We start from the raw sequence: 22,411 nt of genomic DNA, 5'->3' as shown, positions 1-22,411 counted from the left end.
CAATTTGATCTCTGGTTTCTCTGCCTTCTCTAAAAACAGCTTGAACATCTGTAAGTTAATGGTTCATGTATTGCTGAAGCCTGGGTTGGAGAATTTTGAGCATTACTTTATTAGTGTGTGAGATGATACAATTGTGCGGTAGTTTGAGCATTCTTTGGCATTGCCTTTCTTTGGGATTGGAATGAAAACTGACCTTTTCCAGTCCTGTGGCCACTGCTGAGTTTTCTGGGCCTTTTAGCTCTCCATAAAAACTTTAAAATTAGTTTGTCAATATCCATGAAATAACTTGCTGGGAGTTTGATTGGTGTTCATTTACTTTAAAAAAATCTGGGTAGTATGCTAATGACAATCTATTTTCATCATAGAATAGGTAAGCAAATTTTGAACATTTGTTTATTTGTAACAGAAAAATGTACAACTCATCTTTATATGTGAAAGTTCCTTTTACATTCTTTGCTGTGAGATAAATGTCTACTAACCTCAAATTTGCATGATAACTTTTCACCTCATTAAAAGGTGATTTTAAAATGTTTTTAAGATATGAGCTACATTTTAAAGGATTTGTTTTTGTAAAATTAATGCCATCAGCAAAATATTCATCTGGATTCATCATTTTTGTACCCAAATTTGCCTTTAATGATGCAGGCAATGAACATTTTCCATTTATCTTATGATTTCCTTTTTTTTTTTCTTTTAGTCAAGTTTGTATTTCCACTCAGTATTTCCTTAATGTAGCCTTTTTAAAAGAGGTCGGTACCACTAATGAGAACATATATTCTCCACTACACGTCACTGTATTGGCTTGCAAAAAAGTTCTTCACATATTTTATTATTGACACAGTGCCTAACAAACATTAAAAATAGAAACTTGTTAGAAACATCTATAGTTTATCCAATGGTTTAGTGACTTTTCTAGTACTTATTTCTTCAAATAGTTAGCTCTTTATCTATATATCTATTTAACATTTCAACTAGTCACCGTCTTAGGCTGGGTTCCCAAAGAAGCTGATCTTGAGGCAAGAATTTGAGTGGTGGTAATTTATTTGGGAGGAGTAGATCCCAGGAAGCATGGATGAGGGATGGCAGATGTGAGAAAAGAAAGCAGGGGATGGTCCAATAAAGGAGATGTTATCAAGTGAATTCCTGCTGTGGGAAACTAGGGTTCACTCCCATGGAGAGCTTAGGAGGCAGTACAGAATTTTTCTGAGGGCTTCCCTGGTGGTTCAGGGGTAAAGAATCTGCAACCCTACCATGCTGGAGACGGGAGCTTGATCATGCCTGGGAGCAGCTAAGCCTGTGTGCCACACTAGTAAGCCTTTGCTTTAGATCCTGGGAGGCGTAACTACTGAGCCCACGTGCCACAGCTCCTGAAGAGTCCATGCTCCTGAGAGCCTGTGCTCTGCAAGACGAGCAGTCACCACGAGAAGCCCACACACTGCAACCGAGAGTAGCCCCCACTCACCGCTACTAGAGAAAAGCCTGCACAGCAACAAAGACCCAGCACAGCCGAAAATAAAAATAATTTTTTTTAAAAAGAATTTTTTTCAATTGTTCCACTTGAAGCAGAGTAAATATTCTCTGACTCTTGTCTGTCATTGGCTAAACATTAATCACCCAGTAAAAAATTCCATGGATAGAGGAGCCTGGCAGGCTATAATCCATGGAGTTGCAAAGAGTTAGACATAACTGAGCCTGCACACACCTGACACAAACTTTTGGCCTACCTATTTGCAGATCTAGAGGGAACCCTCAGATACAGGGATACTGGTGCTGTTGTAAGATGTCCACAGGAGGAAGAAGACTCTTGAGAGTCCCTTGGACTGCAAGGAGATCAAACGAGTCAATCCTAAAGAAAATCAGCCTTGAATAGTCATTGGAAGGACTGATGCTGAACTTGAAGCTCCAGTCCTTTGGCCACCTGATGTGAAGAGCTGGCTCACTGGAAAAGACCCTGATGCTGGGAAAGATTGAAGGCAGGAGGAGAAGGGGATGATAGAGGATGAGATGGTTGGATGGCATCACTGACTCAACGAACATGAGTTTGAGCAAGCTCCAGGAGATGATGAAGGACAGGGAAGCCTGGCGTGCTGCAGTCCACAGGGTCAAGAAGAGTCAGACATGACTGAGCGACTGAACAACAACAAAAAGTTCTGGGTAGAGTCACTGCATCATCTGCTGAGGTCTCCACATGGCCTTGAGAATGCTTTTGACCATGTTTCCTAAGGCAGGAAGAAAATAACCAAAGTTATTAAGTAAAAACTCTGCAAAAGAGGCTTATAAACTTTATTGAGTTTAGTAAACTTTGTAAAGTCTTCATATTCTACATGTAAATTCATATCTTAAGTCACATGTCAATGACTTAACAGATTTGAATGTGTTGTTAGTATTTTTACCTGACAAAAAGATTCTACATGGAGTAGAAAGATTAGCTCTCCCTTTTTTTTTAAACTCTTATTTTGCTTATCTTATTAGAGTTTTTAGTTTTGCCTTTGTTTGATGAGATCTTTCAAAAGTCACTTGTCTATTTTGTGAGGGTTATCTACTTTAAAGTAGCTAACCAGTCCATTCTGTAGGAGATCAGCCCTGGGATTTCTTTGGAAGGAATGATGCTAAAGCTGAAACTCCAATACTTTGGCCACCTCATGCGAAGAGTTGACTCATCGGAAAAGACTCTGATGCTGGGAGGGATTGGGGGCAGGAGGAGAAGGGGAAGACAGAGCGTGAGATGGCTGGATGGCATCACTGACTCCATGGACGTGAATCTCAGTGAACTCCGGGAGTTGGTGATGGACAGACAGGGAGGCCTGGCGTGCTGCGATTCGTGGGGTTGCAAAGAGTCGGACACGACTGAGCGACTGATCTGATCTGATCTGATCTGATATACAGCATTTTAAATAAAAACAAAATGGTGATGGCTGACTGTCCAGGGCTTCGTGTGTGGAATTCCCATTTTTCTTTCAAGTTGCTTTGCTTACATGTCACTGTTTGTGATATGTGACAGTTTGACATTTAAACCTATTGAGGGTGCCAGTGTCAATTCAAATGAAATATCAGTAATGCTTAATATTTGACTAGTTCTTGGGGTAAAAATCAATTAAAATAGAAGTTCTCATACTCAAATGCTTCTTTGAGTATGTATATGAGCTCATACTTCCCATGCTTCATACCCAGCATTTCATACCCAGTTATAATGAACTTTTTGGAGTTCCCTGAATTTATCATGTTGTCTTTATGTCAGGGCTTTTGCTTATACTATTGCTTCTTCCCAGAAAGCTCTGTATGGATTCCTTGGTAATACCTCTTTTATGAAACTTTTCCTGGCTCTTTCCTACTCCCCAAGAAGCACTGAAAACATACTCTTGAAATGTTACTGTATTCTCCACCTTAGCCCTTATCCCTTCTGTTGAACATATTTGCTGACATTCTTGGCTCTTCCTCTAGACCATTGTCTCCCTGAAAACAGAGATGTTGTCTAATTTATCTTTGTATCTCCAGCACAGAGCCCCAAACAGACACATAATCATGCTTGTTGAATTAACCTCTGGAGGTGATAGTCATCTATTATATGCACAGTATCATGGACATGAACTTGGGCAAACTGGGCGACTGAACAACATTAGTCAGCACAGAGGATTGTGTGTAGCTCTGGGTGCCTTTTGAAGAAAGTCTTGGAACACTTGTATGTACTCAGAGGAAAAGAATTCCAAACAATGTCATGAGACCAGTTCTAGCCTGAGACTTGTATAGAATAACAGGGAAGGGGGATTTTGGTTTTAATATAAGGAAGAATTGTCTAACAGAGCTGCTTGAACACAGGATGAACGGCTTTGGGACATGGTGGGTTTCTTGCCATTGAAGGTGTTGAAATAAAGCCTGAGTGGATAACCTCCTTGAGCAGGCTGAACAAGGGCTTAAAGCATTTGGAGTGATCATAGTGAGTGGAGGAGAGTTTACATAATCTTTGAATTGTAAACAATCAAGCTGAGATTTGAAATCATTTGGTATGTCTAGTGATAGGTCTAAACTTTAGTAGATACTATTTCAAATAAAAACACACACACACCACAGTGAGGCTATTGTAAGTAAACAATTTCTGTCATTCAGAATCTCTAGGCCTGGATGACACACAATAGTAATGTAGCTTTGCCTCTCATGAGTCAGGCTAAGCAAGGTTTTGAGCATGTACTGATGCTGTTATTATTTTTTTTCTGAATATAGCTATATATTTAACTTGCTTCCTCTTTGTATCTTAGAAGTAGAACACCTTCACTCTCTCCAACTATGGATTTAAAATTTACAGTCTGAGTCCATAACAAAGTGAGTATTGAAGAAAAGGCAGTTATCTTTATATATTTAGGGTTGCCTAAGACAGAATTTTAAAAGAAAATATTGAGCAATTAAAACTTAATTCAGGAAATAAACAGTATATCATAGGCCTAACACTGCAGAGAGAAGAAAATAATCTAAAAATGACATCCCTAAATGGTGACTCTTATAGAAACAGAGGTTAGCACATATAAACTATTATATAGAGACTAGATAAACAGTAAGGTCCTACTGTGTAGCATAGGGAATTATATTCAATATCCTGTGATAAACCACAATGGAAAAGATATATATAAGTGAATCACTTTGCTATACAGTAGAAATTAACACAAAATTGGAAATCAACTATACTTCAATAAAATCAGTTAAGAAAAGAAATCAAGGCTCAGTGAGGTTAAAAGGACATGGCTAAATGCTGTACAATGCATTGGTTTCAGAACCTAGACCCCAACCCATCGCATGTAATTCCCCTTCTGTGGGTTTTTTCTCCTTTTTGCTGCCTCAAAAGTTTAAGATGTGGCCCCTACCACGAACAGACTTTTGCAATCTCTTAAAGGCATAAGACATATGCATAAAACAATTAAAGAATAACAAAAATACAATCAATTGCAATATAGGTCTTACAGCTGAAGGGTAGTTTGGAAGGTCAACAAGGTGAGAAATCACAGGCTAGAGGATGTGGATGTTTTATTAAGAACAACTTTGAAAATAGCTCTGAAAGATAATTAGGCTTACAAATTTTTTCTTTGGTTCCTAAAGTTCATGTTGGCTTTGTCCACATTCATCAGGGCCTTTTGCTCTCTTTTATTTCTTTCTAGTTTTACTACTACTCATACTGGCCAATAGGATGCAAGCATCTAATTGCAGCAAATTCTTATACATTCCAAGTGACCCCCACAAAACAGGTTGCCATGGTAACCAAACAAAAAGGGATTGGAAACAGAAGTAAAGTATATTTACTTAATGTCTGATGGGCTCTCTGCACAATTTTCATGAGACCTGTTGCTGGCTTTCTTTTAGGTTTGGGTGCCAGTCACCACTTACTTTTTAAGCCGTTAAAAGATGAAAAACTTTATGTGGCCTTTCTAATATAGAAAATTATACTGAGCAGTAATGTTACCAATATTTATTTTTAAATATATAAATCTTATTTAGAAGTGTTGATTTATTACATAGAATTAACACAGGAGCTTACAGTTCTTGTCAATGGAATTGAAGTGAACAGAAGGTTCATTTGATGATGATAAAGAGTCTTTAAGAATGCTACAAGAAAGGGAAGTGACAGTAGATTTAAAATAATTTTGTTAAAGGCCCTCCTGTTTGTTTTGCCACATCAATAATAAAGATGTTCACTAACCAGTTGAGATAGAGACTTCATTGATAATTATTTTATGTAGAAAGTCTTAATTAATAGACTACATAATTAACAATTTATTGTGTTCTGGCTAGTTTTAATCCTTTGGTGAAGGAAGATTTTGACAATGAAACAAAGTCATTTAGGCTCATAAAATAAGTCTAACATTTTCTAAATTGGGGACTAGGACCCACTCTCTACATCCCATCCATTGTCTTGGTACCTCTTTGAAGTGCAAAAACATCAGAATTTCAAAGGCAGTCCAGAAAGATGGCATCTGCAGCTTATGGCCAACTCTGGAAACGTAGAAAAATTTGCTAGGGGTGTTGGCATAATTGACTTGTCATTTGTAAATTTATTTATCATTATTTTTATGTATTTTTACTTATTTTAAATTTTATTTTGTTTTATTTTCTAGGCCACACTGTGTGGCATGCAGGATCTTAGTTCCCCCACCAGAGGGGGCACCACCCATGCCGCTGCATTAGGAGCTTGGGGCTTCCCTGGTGGCTCAGACGGTAAAGAATCCGCCTGTAATTCCAGAGATCTGGGTTCAATCCCTGGTTTGGGAGGATCCCCTGGAGAAGGGCATGGCAGCCCATTCTAGTGTGTTTGTCTGGAGAATACCCATGGACAGAGGAGCCTGGCGAGCTACAACAGTCCACGTGGTTACAGAGTCGGATATGACTGAGCACGCACCCATACCTTCTTTGCATCTTTTTAGGTTAGTTCTCTTATTCTAGCAGCTGAGCGTATGATTCTTGGAGCAAGATTTTTCTTCAGTGAAGGGATTTGCCCCTTAGGAGTAGAGATGACACAATGCCAAGCTAATTCTGCTCTAGGGTCACAAGGGAAAAAGGTAAAAAAAAAAAAAAAATACAAGTTTTCCCCAATAAATACCACTTGCTTGTAACAACAACAACAGAATACACAGAAGAATGTTCATTATGTATCTGTATTAATGCCTTAAATGTGATCTATACTATTTTTGTACTTTGGGATGAATATCTATTCCCTCTGCCTTCCAAACTGGGCTGTTTATGTGAAGGATAGTTATGCAGCCTTCACCAGCATCATCAACATCTGGCTACCATGTCGCCACAAAGGAAGAATTAGAGCCAATGTGAAGTCTAATTCCTATTTGGAATGTTTCCCTATTGCAACCTCCAATTCAGTCATTCTTTGGAAAGGAGGTGGCAAGTTTGAGTAAATTTTGGAGTTAAGATCCAGTAAGAACAATGGTCAGTGAGCTCCAGCATAAAGGTTAATGGAGGCAGATTTTATTCTGAGGAGACAGATTGGTAGATACATTCTTAAGTTAAAGTCCCTACATGTGGTATCTAGTTCATGTAAGAAAAGGACAGGTTTTAACATCAAAGGAATGTTATAAAGAGTTCTTTACTGAAGTTAGGGAGATAGGGAGAGTAACTTTGTCCTTTATCTCCAGTGAAAAATGTAGACTGGTGGGGGGGGGAAAGGTTTCTGCTAAATTCTTTCTGATTTGCTCAGCAGCTGCATTTAAATACTTGCTTTTCTAGCTTATGAAATAATTGATATTGAATTTTCCTTAACTAGAATTCATTCATTTGTTCCATTTCTGTCCAGTGAGCAAAAGTGCTCTACAGCTTTGCCTGGGTGTAGTCTTCATTAATAGTCTCAATAATCTGAAACATTTAGAGTCTTCAATAAGTGACCTAAAGATAATTTAGAAAATCACTCCCCTGGCAATAACAACCTCCCCTCCTCTTGCCAAGCAAGTGGAGCAAGCCCCAGCAGCCTTTTCCTGATAGCAAAAACGGGCTAGTGGAACGACCTCAGCTGCTTTCCGTTTTTTCATTTGTTAATCCGAGTCTGCTGAGCCTTGTCAGTAAGTCGCTTAAGTGTCCAAAGGAATCCCTGTCTTTCCTCAGCTTCCTCTCTCCCAAGGAGCCCATTATCTCTGTTAGCCTGCCATAGAGAAAGAAGACATTCGTGACATGCTCTAACTTCTCTGAAGTCAAGGATGCCTTCAAAGTGAAGTTTGGGTGGTTGGGGGAGGGGAAGTAGCGCAGGGGACAACAGGGAGGAGGGAAGGAATTGTAAGCAAATGGACAGCTGGGGGATTGGCCAGTTCTTCTGGGCATTCTGTGAAGCCTCTTTGGAGGCAATGAAGAAAGTAAAATTCAGAGGCATCTTTTAAAAAATGCTGTAAAGGTTCTGACTTCTTAAACTGATCTACATAAGGAATAAAGATGAGAGAAATAATGCCAGTCAGTGGGCCAGGTATGAACCCAACCCTATTTTCACTTACCTTTGCTATTTTTTAAAGGGACCATTACATTCTCTATTTGGCAGTATACCAGAGGAACCAAAACAGGAGAACTACAGTATCACATGGGGCTTCCCTGGTGGCTCAGAAGGTAAAGAATCTGCCTGCAATGCAGGAGACCTGGGTTCAATTCCTGGGTCAGCAAGATCCCCTGGAGAAGGGAATGGCAACCCACTCCAGTATTCTTGCCTGGAGAATTCCACAGACAGAGGATCCTGGTGGGTTACAGTCCATGGGGTCACAAAGAGTCAGACATGACTGAGTGATTCACACACACACACACACACACACACACACACACGCACACACACACACAGAGTCAGACACGACTGAGCGATTAACACACAGACACACACACATCCCATAACATGGTTGTGGTCCTGGACCAAGACCTAAGTAGATTCCCTCAAATGCTATCCCACTTAGAGGAGTATGGATTCTAGAAACACCTATTCTGACAAGAAGCCATAGATTAAAAAAAAAAATTTAAGTTTACACCTTAAATAGCTTCGGGTTAAATGTGATTAAGGAGGGAAATTATGAAGAGAGAAGGCAGGAAATTTTTTTCTCAGTGGACTTGTATTTCATTTCTAAAACTGGGGCAGTTGCTTCTCTTACTAACATGTCATGCAAGTATTTTCTTAGGGAACTGGGGACAAAAATTCCAATTCTGAGCAATAGAAGATTGAAGACTAAGTGACTTTACTATTTTAAAAATAACTTTTTCCAAGGATAAAAACAATCTATGTCCATTATAAGAAATTAGGGATGAATTAATGAGTTCCACACTGGGGAAGATGTGATGGTAAGATTCTCTATTCATTTTTTAAGAGTGAAAAAATGGTTTGAAAGAACTGAGGCAGTTTTCATATGTTTGACTTGTAGGGAGGGGCCAAGCAGAATGTTGAGCCTTCCTGCAAGGCTGAGGTTGCTCTGTTTATGACTTGGCTCAGAAGACTGTCACAAGGGTTTATGGATTAAGAATCTGGGAGGCAGCAGTGTTACTACTATTAGGTACATTTGGCCCATGGTGTTACTAAATTAGATTCATTTGGCCCACCCGCCCCAAATTAAAAATAAGGTTTACAGCTGAGAAGGAGTATATTGACAAAGCAATCAAGCGGGGAGACTGGAAAACAAGTCCCTGAGCTGCCTCCCTGAAGGTGTGGGGGTGGGGATATTTATGGACTGAGAAGGGTGGTCTTAGGGGAAGAGGTGAAGTTGATTGGAGGCAGGGGAAAAGGTGAGGTAATTGGTGTTCTACACAGGTGTATCTAGATTAGATGTTTCTGCATATCAAAATGGAGGCTCTGAGCCATGATTGGAGAATGGAGTTTTCTTTTTTTTTTAATTTTATTTTATTTTTAAACTTTACATAATTGTATTAGTTTTGCCAAATATCAAAATGAATCCGGGGAATGGAGTTTTCAAGTCCTCTGATGTCACCAGGTGAGGGTTAAGACGTCCACGCAGGCTCAGTTTTGGGGCCTGTGGTCTCAACCTGCCCCAGCTGGCCTGCATTGGACAGGAGCTGACTACAGGTTCCTGTAATCCAAGTGGACTGTATGAAGCTGGGAAGGTATGCAATTTAAGAGAAAAAAGAAAAAGGGGGGAAAAAAAGCTAAGTAAACTGAGGTTAATCAATGAAGAAAGGATTTTAACAAGCTAGTCCCTTCTCTGTTCTGTGAGACAAGCTTAAGAATTTCTGTTATCAACTTCTGTTAACTCTATGGGTCACTGTTTGAGTGCTGTGGTTCGTCTTGGTGTCAAGTTTGAGTGATAGGGGGACTTAATTTTGGACTATTCTGGTGAGTGGGAATGCTGTGTGTTTGTGAATAATTTGGAAATCCAGGGGTCGTCAAGTGAGTTTGGAAAAAAAAGTTGTGAACATCTTAACTGGTTGGTTCCTTTTATGTTTCTTCTCAGACACACCTGCTTAGAAGGAAAAATTAGGAGGTACTTCAACTTTTTTCTTTTTTTTTTTAAATTTTATTTTATTTTTAAACTTTACATAATTGTATTAGTTTTGCCAAATATCAAAATGAATCCGCCACAGGTATACATGTGTGCCCCACCCTGAACACTCCTCCCTCCTCCCTCCCCATACCATCCATCAGGGTCGTCCCAGTGCACTAGCCCCAAGCATCCACTATCGTGCATCGAACCTGGACTGGCAACTCGTTTCATACATGATCTTTTACATGTTTCAATGCCATTCTCCCAAATCTTCCCACCCTCTCCCTCTCCCACAGAGTCCATAAGACTGTTCAACTTTCTTTCTTTTATCTTTCATTTGCCCTGACTAGGTAAAGAGGTGCTGCAGACTTGGTTTGGTTATCATCCCTTCAAAAATTAGCTACAACTCAAGATGTTTTCTTATGAGAATTAGCACCCAGGGCCATGATGTAACATCTGTCTTGCATAATCAAAATACTCCTGTGCTGAACTAAAATGGCCTTTTAGTGCTTTGGGGGTGTTACCTGAGGCAATGCTTTATCTGTTTCTATGAGAAAAGGGCTTTAAGAAAGCTTCTCAGACGAGGGTGTAAACCTTAGAACAATTGGAAACAAGTGGTACCGACTTCCTCTCCCACCCAGAATGTCTTCTGCAAGCTTGCCCAGGAACCAGCAAGGGAAGGAGACCCAACTACACTTTCATCCGGAGGTTGGAAGCTGGAGAGGGGATTGAATTGCCAGTGAACTTTGCACTGTGATTTCATATTAAAGTGGCTGCATCTGTGCCACCTGTTGATGGCATGATTGGAGCATTAGTCCTGGCTCAGCCTCGGCACCATTGATAACTCTGCTTAACATCACCCCGGGGGAGGCTTTATTAGAAAACCAGTCACTTTGCCTGGGCAATGGTGTACATTGGTGCCCCATTCAACCTTTTTTTCCGACATTAGCACATTTGAATGGGCCACCGGTGAAGCCATTCAGCGAGAACATGCAACCAGGGTTTCTGGGTGGCCTGGGGCTGAGCTGAGAATTCTCGTTAATGGACTGTGAGACTTAGCCTATTGAGGTACATGAACTCAGTGACCAAAGAAAAGTGAGACAAAGATATCCCTTGCAGGAACATGTAGGTCAGAAGTAGACAAAAGCAGACATGGACCAAAGTTTTTGATTATTGAGCTGAAAAGGGAACACAGATCCCTGTGGGGTTGCTCCACTAGAGCTATTTGACAGAAATCTCAAAAATGCCCTCACACTCTGAGAGGAAGGCATTTATCAGAATTGCAGGCGGTGTGTGAAGTTATTTTAAAAATGTTTTTTCCTTCCACTTGTCTTTGTGGTAATTTCCTATTTGGCAGTACTTAGAAAAGGCCCCCGATAACTAGAATGAGAAGAAAGTGTTGCAAAATTGACTGGAAAAAGCATGCTTAGAAGTGAAAGGTGATCATGGGCAGCATTTCCAATGTCACTGGTACTCTGAATTATTTTCAGTCTAAAGGGACCAGAAAGCGTGCTTTGGGAACCAGAATTTGTGCATGTTTAGTATTATAACTTTAGTAGATTTCATTTTTACTCAAGATATAGGATAAAAAATACATCGTTTTGAAATTTTGCAAAAACACAAAAGAATAACTGAAAAAGCTTAAGGAGTCATTTGTGATCCATCTACATGATTAATTATAATAACAGCTTGCTTAATACTGATTAACCCTACACTGTTGCTTCTCAATTCTATGGGCGAGACATTCGTCCCGTATTTAGAAGTCATCAATGTAGATGTCTAAAGAACTAATACTCAGATGCATGTGAAATTTGAAAGGTGTACTGTAATTTTTTCAAGATGGTATTTTAATAACATATGAATACTTTATTCCAAACCAGCTTTATTAAAATGATTAGAATTTTTACAACTTTTTGAGATAGCAGTATGTTTTAAAATATTCAGAATTTTGGTTTTGAGAGATTTGGGGAACCTAGTAATACCTGTAATCTTGTTCCATAAAAGGAGCTGAGAAGAATGTGTGTGTGTGTATGTTTTAAATCCTATCATAAATAAGGGAATGATTTTTATGCGGGAAGTATTCTATTTTAAAAAGTGTGACTGAATGACTTCTCTGGTGGTCTGATGGTTAAGAGTCTGCCTTGCATTGCAAGAGATACCGATTTGATCCCTGGCCTGGGAACTAAGAGCAACTAAGCCTGCAAGAAGAAATCACCACAACAGAGATCCCATATGCTGCAATTAAGACCCAGTGCAGCAAAATAAATAAATAAATGTTAAAAAAAAAAAAAGTGGAACTGAAGGAAAAGGAAAAATCATACCTTGAGATCATATCCATTGAGGCATATACCTTTATATACCTTGAGTCATATCCATTTATACTGAAACAGAATTTTATGAGGGTGGGGGCTTCTGGGTCCATTTAGCCTACTGTAGCCATAGTATGATTGAGGCCTCCAGAGGTTTAGTAGTTTGCCAGAGACCCACTTAGTATCTGGACTTAAAAGTAGCACTGTATCTTGTGGGAATTGTTTCATTACAACAGTAATAGATCTTTCTTTGTTAAAGGCTAGAATCCTTACATTTAGAAGCTGTTTTACCTCATATTGGGATTTCCCTGGTGGCTCAGACGGTAAAGCGTCTGCCTACAATGCAGGAGACCTGGGTTTGATCCCTGGGTCGGGAAGATCCTCTGGAGAAGGAAATGGCAATCCACTCCAGTACTCTTGCCTGGAAAATCCCATGGATGGAGGAGATAGGCTACAGCCCATGGGGTCGTAAAGAGTTGGACACAACTGAGCAACTTCACTTTACCTCATATTGAGTTGACTAAATGTAAAATTGATTTACATGCTATCTATATTTATATGTCTGTCTTGGTTATGATACTTTTGTTATATGTTTCCTAAACTTTCAAAAAGCTCTAGTAAAAGATAACAATTTCAAAACTCCACTTTTCTCCCAAAAACCTTTGTACCAGTTTTGCTTTGCCCCTTTTATTTTTAAAGCATTTCTAAAATCAATTCCCTTTCTTTCCACCTTTGTATTAAGAAATCTTTAGCTTCCTTTAGGTGTATACCCTGTCTAGGTTATTTCTGTTTCTTCTCTGTCTGCCTGTGCGTGTGTGTTCAGTTGTGTCCGACTCTATGCAACCCTGTAGCCCGTCAGCCTCCTCTGTCCATGGAATTTTCCAGGCAACAATACTAGAGTAGGTTGCCATTTATTTCTCCTTTAAGCCACTTCATAATGTGTGGTAAAATTTGTCCATCTCTGTGATTTTGTCGATCGACAATTTTGTCGATCTCTGTGATTCAGAGCAAGTTGCCTCTGGAAACGCTTCCATCTGGGTCCTCCGTTGCTTTCTAGAGAAGGGGTCCAGAATATGCCAGCCCCAAATATGCCACTTTGGCATAAAGATTATTTTGTGGCAGTTGAGGAAGTCACAGGAAATGTTCTCTACCATAGTCCCTCTGGCCTGAAAAAGAAAAGGGCATAAATCTCCCTTTGTAAACATGACATAAATTTGTAGAGGCGTCCCCTCTCTTACACCACCAAGACCCTGGAGGCAGCTCTGGGTGGGTCGTTACAATAAACCATGTTAAACAGCCAGCTTCCCACAACTCACCGCTCCTGGGAGCTCTTGCCTCCTTTTCTGTGTCTAGTTACTCCTCCACAGTTTTATTCTTTGTTAAAATGGTTGAGAAGCATTCCCCTCCCCGGTTTGCTTCTTTCCATTTTAACTTTTTCTGTGAAGCCCTCATGTCTGTAAAATACTAACATCTATAAAGTTTGTATGCCTTTTCTCCTGTTCCCTTTTTTCTGTTTGATTCACAGGCCCCCCTGTTCGGAATCTGAGAGGATAGAGGAAAAGTTTTTTCTTTCCCTACACTAGGTAATCACTAAATTTTCTCTTCTGTTCCAATCAAGCCTGTCATATTGCTTTTTCTCCTCCAGTTTCCAACTCTTTAGTGCATTGTTGTTCCATGTTGTCTTACCCAGCAGTTTTCCTCTAATTTGCATCCTTTTCAGTTCACTACAGTTCAGTCACTTAGTCATGTCCGACTCTTTGCAATCCCACGGACTGCAGTATGCCAGGCTTCCCTGTCCATCACCAACTCCTGGAGCTTGCTCAAACACATGTCCGTTGAGTCAGTGATGCCATCCAGCCATCACATCCTCTGTCGTCCCCTTCTCCTCCTGCCTTCAATCTTTCCCACTATCAGGGTCTTTTCCAAGGATTCAGTTCTTTGCATCAGGTGGCCAAAGTATTGGGGCTTCAGCTTCAGCATCAGTCCTTCCAGGGAGTATTCAGAGTTGGTTTCCTTTAGGATAAACTGGTTGGATCTCCTTGCAGTCCATGGGACTCTCAAGAGTCTTCTCCAACACCACAGTTCAAAAGCATCAATTCTTCAGCGCTCAACTTTCTTTATAGTCTAACTCTCACACTCATACATGACTACTGGAAAACCTTTGTCGGCAAAGTAGTCTCTGCTTTCCATTATGCTGTCTAGGTTGGTCATAGTTTTTCTTCCAAGCAGCAAGCGACTTTTAATTTCATGGCTGCAGTCACCATCTGCAGTGATTCTGGAGCCCAGAAAAATATAGTCTGTCACTGTTTGCATTGTTTCCCCATCTATTTGCCATGAAGTGATGGGACCGGATGCCATGATCTTTGTTTTTTGAATGTTGAGTTTTAAGCCAGCTTTTTCACTCTCCTCTTTCACTTTCATCAAGAGGCTCTTTAGGTCTTCTTGATGAGTTTGATTAGTTTTTCTTTTCAGTTAAAAATTTTAGATCTCAAATGCCTTATTATTAGCTAGAAATGTCTTGGCAATGAGTGGATGTGATCCCACTATCATGTCATCTCTGTTATTTTTGGAGGGCATGTCTTATGGTAAAAAGAATGGGAATTCATTTGTAAAATCTTAAGCTATCTTTCTACAAGCAATAAAGTCTTTGGGTTTTAAAGGACAATGGCTTTAGATATCTAAATTTTGTTTGAAGATACTGTTAAAGCAAAGTTGAGATGAATCAGTTGATTACTGTCCGGAAATTTTAAAGCTTTCTCATACATCAATTAATAGGTATAAGGGTTAGTTTGGGTTCCATATCTTTACTTTTCCATATAAGAAACTGCTGGGTTTGGGTTTATTATATTAATAATATAATAATATTTCCATTTAGCCAATGATACTGTGTATGAAGAACTGAGTTAAGCATTTGACATACATTCTGTTATTGAATCCTCTTAACAATCCTATAAAATAAGTACTTTTTCAACTCTGTTTGACAGACAAGGAAAACTTGAACTTTGAGAGGTTAAGTGACTTGCCCATGGTTACCTGGCTATTAAGTGGGAAATTGAATAGTTTTTGGAAGTGGTCTCAACCTGGTTCCTTTGAAGAAACAAGACCATCATTAGTAATTATATCTTACTATGCTTTGTGAATGTCTTTCCCTTTATACTTTATTGATGACACATGGTGCTTTTCCAGCAGTTCAAAGTCTGTAAGGGCACAGCCAAGGGCAGGGAAATGGTACTTGGATAAGTCATATTACTAGGCTTGCAGCTAAGATCTACAGCCAGAGGGGCCATTGTGGCTGGAGGATTGTGGGAAGGGGCATACTCAGCATTCCAACCAATGCCTGGGTACTTTTTATTTGAATCTCTTCTTCAGCATTGGCCACTGGCTAGATGTATGTGCTAACATGTTCTTATTCTCATATTCTGATGCTCACTGATTCTGGTTTCTGATCCCACGCTTTTCCATTTCTTTTAGAGTTCAAATGGTCTGCTTTCTGATTCAGTTTCTCTAGGAAATATATGAAAATATTTTCTGAATTGTAGAAGTACAAATTATCAAATATTGCAATATTATGGTTACATTTCTGCTGTTAGATGATTATTCTGCTGTGAAACCTCACCCAAACTTCTGGTTCAGGAAAAGTCAGCTTTACAGTTTTCATCAACTGAAAAAAGAGCCATATTAGGTATAATTATAAATTTTGATAAAGTAAAGCATAACTATGTCACATTTTAGGTTAACAGATGGGGTTCAGGACATGCTGCTGCCAAATATGGTATTTTGTCATATTGAGTATTTTAAACTGAAGGAATTTGAGAAACCAGCATGTGCAAGAAGGACCTTCTGACCTTCCCCTGAAGCAGATAAAAAATTTCATGTTAGAGATGCCCTCATTATATCTGGAGGAAAGGAGCATCCTTATCTCTTAAAATCTAGGGACCAGAGAGGATTCTGAATGAACAGTTATTGCTAAGCTTCCCTATCTACTTGCTTCATGCCCTTTGTCCTCTGCTGCTTTTTCATGACTTTCTGCTCTTCATCAAACCTAATATAAAAATGCTCAGGTTTAACCATTTCTTTGGGTCTTCCTTTTGAAGGTTCCCACATCACATGAAAAGTATGCTAAATAAATTTGTATGCTTTTCTTTTGTTAACCTTTAAAAATTTTTTTTTTCTGTGTGAGTTAAACTTCATTACAATATTCTTTTTTTGTGTGGATGACTCATATGGATTTGGGAGTTTGTGATGGACAGGGAGTCCTGGCGTGCTGCGATTCATGGGGCTGCAAAGAGTTGGACACGACTGAGCGACTGAACTGAATATGGATTTATATCACTTATTTATTTAAAAAAAATTTGGCCACACTGTGCCATATGTGGGATCTTAGTTTCCCCACTAGGGATTGAACCTGTGCCCCATGATGTGAAAGTACAGGGTCTTAACTGCTGGACCACCAGGGAAAGTGAAGTAGCTCAGTCGTGTCCGACTCTTTGCGACCCCATGGACTGTAGCCTACCAGGCTCCTCCATCCATGGGATTTTCCAGGCAAGAATACTGGAGTGGGTTGCCATTTCCTTCTCCAGGAGATCTTCCCGACCCAGAGATTGAACCTGGATCTCCTGCATTGTAGGCAGATGCTTTACCGTCTGAGCCACCAGGGAAGTCCCTGTTAAATCTGTCTTTTGTTATAGGGGTCCCAGTCAAGAACTTAGAAGGGTAGAAGAGAAAAACGTTTTTCTTCACTGATACAACCTACATAAAAGTCTGACAGATTGTCTGAAATTGGCTTCTACTCTCTCTCAGGAGATACGAGGCTAAGCATTGCTTGTATGAGAAGGACGATGTCAAAATGCAAACCCAGCTTTACCTTACACACCAGCTTTCTCCAGAGAAGGTAGAAAGTTGGCAGCAATGGCTGGTGCCATTTCACTAAGGAGATACACAAACAAAACATGAGCTTTTACAATCACCCTAGGAATTAAAAAAAATCTTGAGGCCAGGGTCCTACCCCAGACTCAGTTCAGTTCAGTTGCTCAGTCGTGTCCGACTCTTTGAGACCCCATCGACCGCAGCATGCCAGGCCTCCCTGTCCATCACCAACTCCCGGAGTTTACTCAAACTCATGTTCATTGAGTCGGTGATGCTATCCAACCATCTCATCCTTTGTCGTCCCCTTCTCCTCCTGCCCTCAATCTTTCCCAGCATCAGGGTCTTTTCAAGTGAGTCAGTTCTTCGCATCAGGTGACAAAAATATTGGAGTTTCAGCTTCAACATCAATCCTTCCAATGAACACTCAGGACTGATATCCTTTAGGATGGGCTGGTTGGATCTCCTTGCAGTCCAAAGGACTCTCAAGAGTCTTCTCCAACACCACAGTTCAAAGGCATCAGTTCTTTGGCGTTCAGCTTTATTTGTAGTCCAACTCTCACATCCATACATGACCACTGGAAAAACCATAGCCTTGACTACACGGACCTTTGTTGGCAAAGTAATGTCTCTTTTTAATATGTTGTCTGTACCCCAGACTAATAACTAAATAAAAATATTTGGAGGTAGAGTCCAGGCATCAGATTTTTTGAAAAGCTTCCTGAGTGATGCCAATGTATAGCCAGGGTTGAGAAGCACCGGTCTAGCACTGCATGTTGATCAGAAATTACCATATAACGTGGTCCAAGGTCCTTTGGGAGATGGAGACATTAGAGTTAAGACTTGGACCTTACCTTTTAATGTGGTTCAAAACACTCCTGCCACAAAAATGGTTACTAATAATGCAGTGTGGTCACTTGTTGTTAGTAACTGATTGGTAAGTGAGAGAGGTTACCACAGAGTATGCAGTGTGTGATGGTGACTAAATAGCCTCCAATTCCTACCCTCATCCTTCTGGGTAGTAATAATCACTGTCTCCTGTGTGCCAGCTAGTTTATCTGCCTCATTTCATCTTCTCAACTGCTTATCACTTAGGTGGTGGTCTCATTTTACCGCAGAAAACTAAGGCTTGGTGATACTGTTACTTGTGGAAGGTCTGAGCAGCAAACTTGGAAGGTAGGTCTATGGGGACCGGCATCCATGCTCTCTAACCATTAAGTTGTACAGTTTGGTCTTGGTAGGTGCCTGGTCAGTAGCAGTTAGGGTGAGCTATGTGCCATAAAACGTTTAACCTTTTATACATTTACATTTCTTGTTTTTAAACTGTGCATTTTGAGAAATTCCAAACCACAGGAAAGTTGAATGAATAGGACACTAAATACTGTATAAATCCCTTTCCGGAATTTATTTGATTGTTTTCTCATTATTAGATACAGATTAAATATTCATGGCAAGGAAACTGGATAGCTGGTCTATAATTCTTAGTGGATCCATCAAGAGGTTCATATCAGATTGTCCCACTATCGGTGATGCTAAGTTTGGTCATTTGGTTAAGTTGGTATCATGCCTAAAGTCCCTGTTGTACAGTTAACCTGTGTGGTGATATTTTAAAACAGATAGTTTTTTACCCTTTGGTTTTAGCATCTGTTATGATTTTTTCACTGTGGGTTGAAAATAGAGATTTTCTATTTCTATCATTTTCTTGACACTCATTAGTTGGCATATTAGTTGCCTCAGGCTGCCACAACAAACTACCACCACTTGGTGGCTTAAACAACGGAAATGTATTTTCTCATGGTTCTGGAAGCTAGAAGTCCAAGACCAAAGTCTCGTCAGGATTGGTTTCTGGTGAATCCTCCCTCTGTCTTGTAGGCAGCTGTCTTCTCAAGGTGTCCTCACTGGCCTCTCCCATGTGACTTGGGGAGGGAGAGAACCCTTTGGTGTGTCTTCCTCTCCTCTTCCTACAGAACACTAGTCCTGTAGGATCAAAGCTCTACCCTTGTGACCTCATTTAACCTTAATTACCTTCCTACAGGTCCCGTCTTCAAATACAGTCACATTGGGACTTAGGGCTTCGGCATATGGACTTTGGGTGGGAGACAATTCAATTATAACAGATAGTGTTCTGTAAAACTGAGCTTTCTTCTCCCCACCCCTTCCCTCCTCCTCTTCCTTCTCCACCCCTACCGTATTTTCTCCTTCTTCGGAGTTTCATGATGGATTCATTGAGTTATTTTTCATCAACTGTACTATGACCTGTTTCTGTCATTTTTCACGGTGATCAAATTGTCCAAGATGTGGCCAGTGGGAGGGTCTTCAAACTAGCCCCAGTATGTTTCCACATGACTCTATCGATGTTTAAGCACTTCCTTCCTTTCTTGAATAAGATGTTCTAGTCTACCTTGTGTTTTTCCTACCCCAATCATTTCTGGAATCAGTCATTTCTCTAAGGAAACCTTGTTCCTTTTGGTGGGAGATGGTATTTAGAAACACTGTCTTTGAGCTTATGTTGCTAGCTATGATTACCTTGTGAATCTGTTATTTTTAATAGATTTCTCCATATGGTAGCTATAAAAACTGTACCAAAAAAGACTTTATTGAATTAGAGATTAACTCTTCAAGAGTACAATCAGGCATTTAGTAACATTTGAAAAGCCTTTGAGTGGCTTGGAATGTAGCATGTACTTAGTAAATAAATATTGATAAATGAATGAATAAATGGCCTTGAATTGTGGGGTTTGCTTGGTTTGCTAGGAGGAGAATTTGCCCAGGCTGTAGTGAGTGGAGGAGATTGACATCATTTCTTGTATATGTATTTATATATGCATCTTATCTGCATTGTTTCAGTCTGTAGCTGTCTCTCCTGTTAAGAAGAAAAATCCAGATTCCTGCCTCCAGACCCTTAAGCTCTTGTAGCTGTTTCCCCAGGAAGTTGGAGCCTCTAACTTCTCATCAGTGGTTCTCAGAGCATCCCTTCAGACTTCTAGGGGGATGAGATAACTTATCCTGAAAAGATACTTGAAAAGAAATATTTTTTCCTAGTTTTAAAAAAACAGATAGCTAAGGAATATTATTTTTTCACAGATGAAGAGAATCGAGTTAAAATGAAGCTAGGAATACAGATTTCAGAGCTCTTGAGACTCTCATATATTTAATATCTATCCCGAGGAACAAGGATTCAGTCACAACCACTCTTTAAGGATCTATTTACTGTCAAAGTGTAATTGGATTTTGATATAGCAGTTCATTTTAGTGGGGGTGGGCAAGGGAAGGTGATTACAAAGTAACAAAATGTAAGTGATGGTACCTTTGATTTTTTTTTTTTTCTTTCCTGCTCCTGGATCTTAACAGATACTGGGAGTAAACCCCTTATCCCCCACAGTAGTCTTAGAAAACAAGGCATACACTTCAACTACTTCTGCTGTGAATAATCCATTGAAGCCAAACAGTATTATACTAGATTCATCAATGTTCACACAAAGGTCATATCCTTACATATCTCTTTGAATTTGTGGGACGCATATGGTGTACCACTTCTATAGAAGAAATATTTTCATTTTAGAATTCAACTTTTGTAACCTTTGGCAACATGTAGTATCAATGGCTCTTTGTTGTTCAAAAAAAAAGTAAAACTGTAAGCTATCCCCAAGGATATGCAGGGCGTTGCTATAGCAACAGAATCTGCCTCCTAGCACCGCAAGAGAAGCTATGAATAAAAGATGGTGTTCTAAGGACAACAGAATAGAAGAGGTTGTTTCGATCCTTCTAATACCTGAAATTTGCTGTTATTTTGTTAGATGCAAAATAAAAATCTTGGGGAAAGGCCCAGTTCACTAAAGGGATGAATTTCTATATTGTACTTCAGATGTCATGGGGAAAAATATACACTTTCTGAATAGAGTCAGGCCATGGTAGGAGGGCCAGGAAAGGGCCAAAATGTTTGATTTATGGGTTTTTGTTTGTTTAATTTTTTACTTTGGATGAAAGAATTCAAAGAAAAACATGCTACTCAGACATACAGAAAATAGGACTATTTAAAATTTGACCGAACATAGTCTTTTTGTTATTTATAAGTTTTTTGGCCGTGTTGCACTGCATGCGGTATTTTAGTTCCTTGACCAGGGATCGAACCCATACCCCCTACAGTGGGAGCACGGAGTCTTAACCACTGGACTACCAGGAAAGTCCCTGGTTCTATATTTAAACATAGCAGACTTTACGTAAAATATAGGACAAAACAAAGTACTGTAATTTCAGCTTGCACTGTCTGTTCTGAATCCAGTTATTTTTATGTGTACCCACTTTGGTCACTGAGTTCTAGCTCCTAGTGATTTCTCCACAACTGCCTGTGCTGCTGCTAAGTCTCTTCAGTCGTGTCCAACTCTGTGCGACCCCATAGACGGCAGCCCACCAGGTTCCCCTGTCCCTGGGATTCTCCAGGCAAGAACACTGGAATGGGTTGCCATTTCCTTCTCCAATGCATGAAGAAAGTGAAAAGTGCCTATCTACCTACTAACCTAGCTATGTTATATTATACTGGGTATTTTAGGACCCACATCTTAGGATGATGGATAAAGGTTTCAGATGATGCAGAAATAGAGAACTTTGACTCTGTCTCTCTCTACCCACCAACACACCTACATACATGTATATATACATGTATCTTTTCACAACTATCAGTTCAGTTCAGCGGCTCAGTCATGTCTGACTCTTTGCCGCCCCATGAATTGCAGCATGCCAGGCCTCCCTGTCTGTCACCAAGTCCTGGAGTTCACTCAAACTCACGTCCATTGAGTCGGTGATGCCATCCAGCCATCTCATCCTCTGTTGTCCCCTTCTCCTCCTGCCCCCGATCCCTCCCAGCATCAGAGTCTTTTCCAATGAGTCAACTCTTCACATTAGGTGGCCAAAGTATTGGAGTTTCAGCTTTAGCATCATTCCTTCCAAAGAACACCTATATATCACATTTAATTTTTAAGAAACATCTTTTTTTATTGTGTGAAGTTATTGGTGGGTGAACTGTTATTCTGAAAAGAGGTAAAGAACTCACCCCTCTCTAATGCTGATTTTCAATATATGAAGAGCTAAATTAAATTATTGCAGAGATGTGACTTCCCAGGTGGCGCAGTGGTAAAGAATCCACCTGCCAATGCAGGAGACGGAAGAGACGCAGGTTTGATCCCTAGGTCGGGAAGACCCCCCTGGAATAGTAAATGGCAACTCTCTCCAGTGTTTTTGCCTGGAAAATCCCATGGACAGAAGGGCCTGGCAGACTACAGTCCATGGGGCCACGAA

At 40.0% G+C, this 22,411-nt stretch overlaps 1 long non-coding RNA gene across 2 annotated transcripts in view; it reads left to right on the top strand.

Moving 5' to 3' along the window:
* The first annotated feature begins 8,284 nt into the window (after nucleotides 1–8,284).
* Nucleotides 8,285–22,411, top strand: part of LOC123330783 — a 71,054-nt gene continuing 56,927 nt past the window's right edge. For both annotated transcript variants that reach the window (XR_006546941.2, XR_006640362.1), the window contains exon 1: nucleotides 8,285–9,567. This is a non-coding gene — a long non-coding RNA (uncharacterized LOC123330783). The remainder of the gene's footprint in view (nucleotides 9,568–22,411) is intronic.

This window comes from Bubalus bubalis, chromosome 20, assembly GCF_019923935.1.
Source record: "Bubalus bubalis isolate 160015118507 breed Murrah chromosome 20, NDDB_SH_1, whole genome shotgun sequence".
Classification (NCBI taxonomy): Eukaryota; Metazoa; Chordata; class Mammalia; order Artiodactyla; family Bovidae; genus Bubalus; species Bubalus bubalis.
Note: the sequence above shows the minus strand (reverse complement) of the source record. Positions and strands in the feature narration are given on the sequence as shown.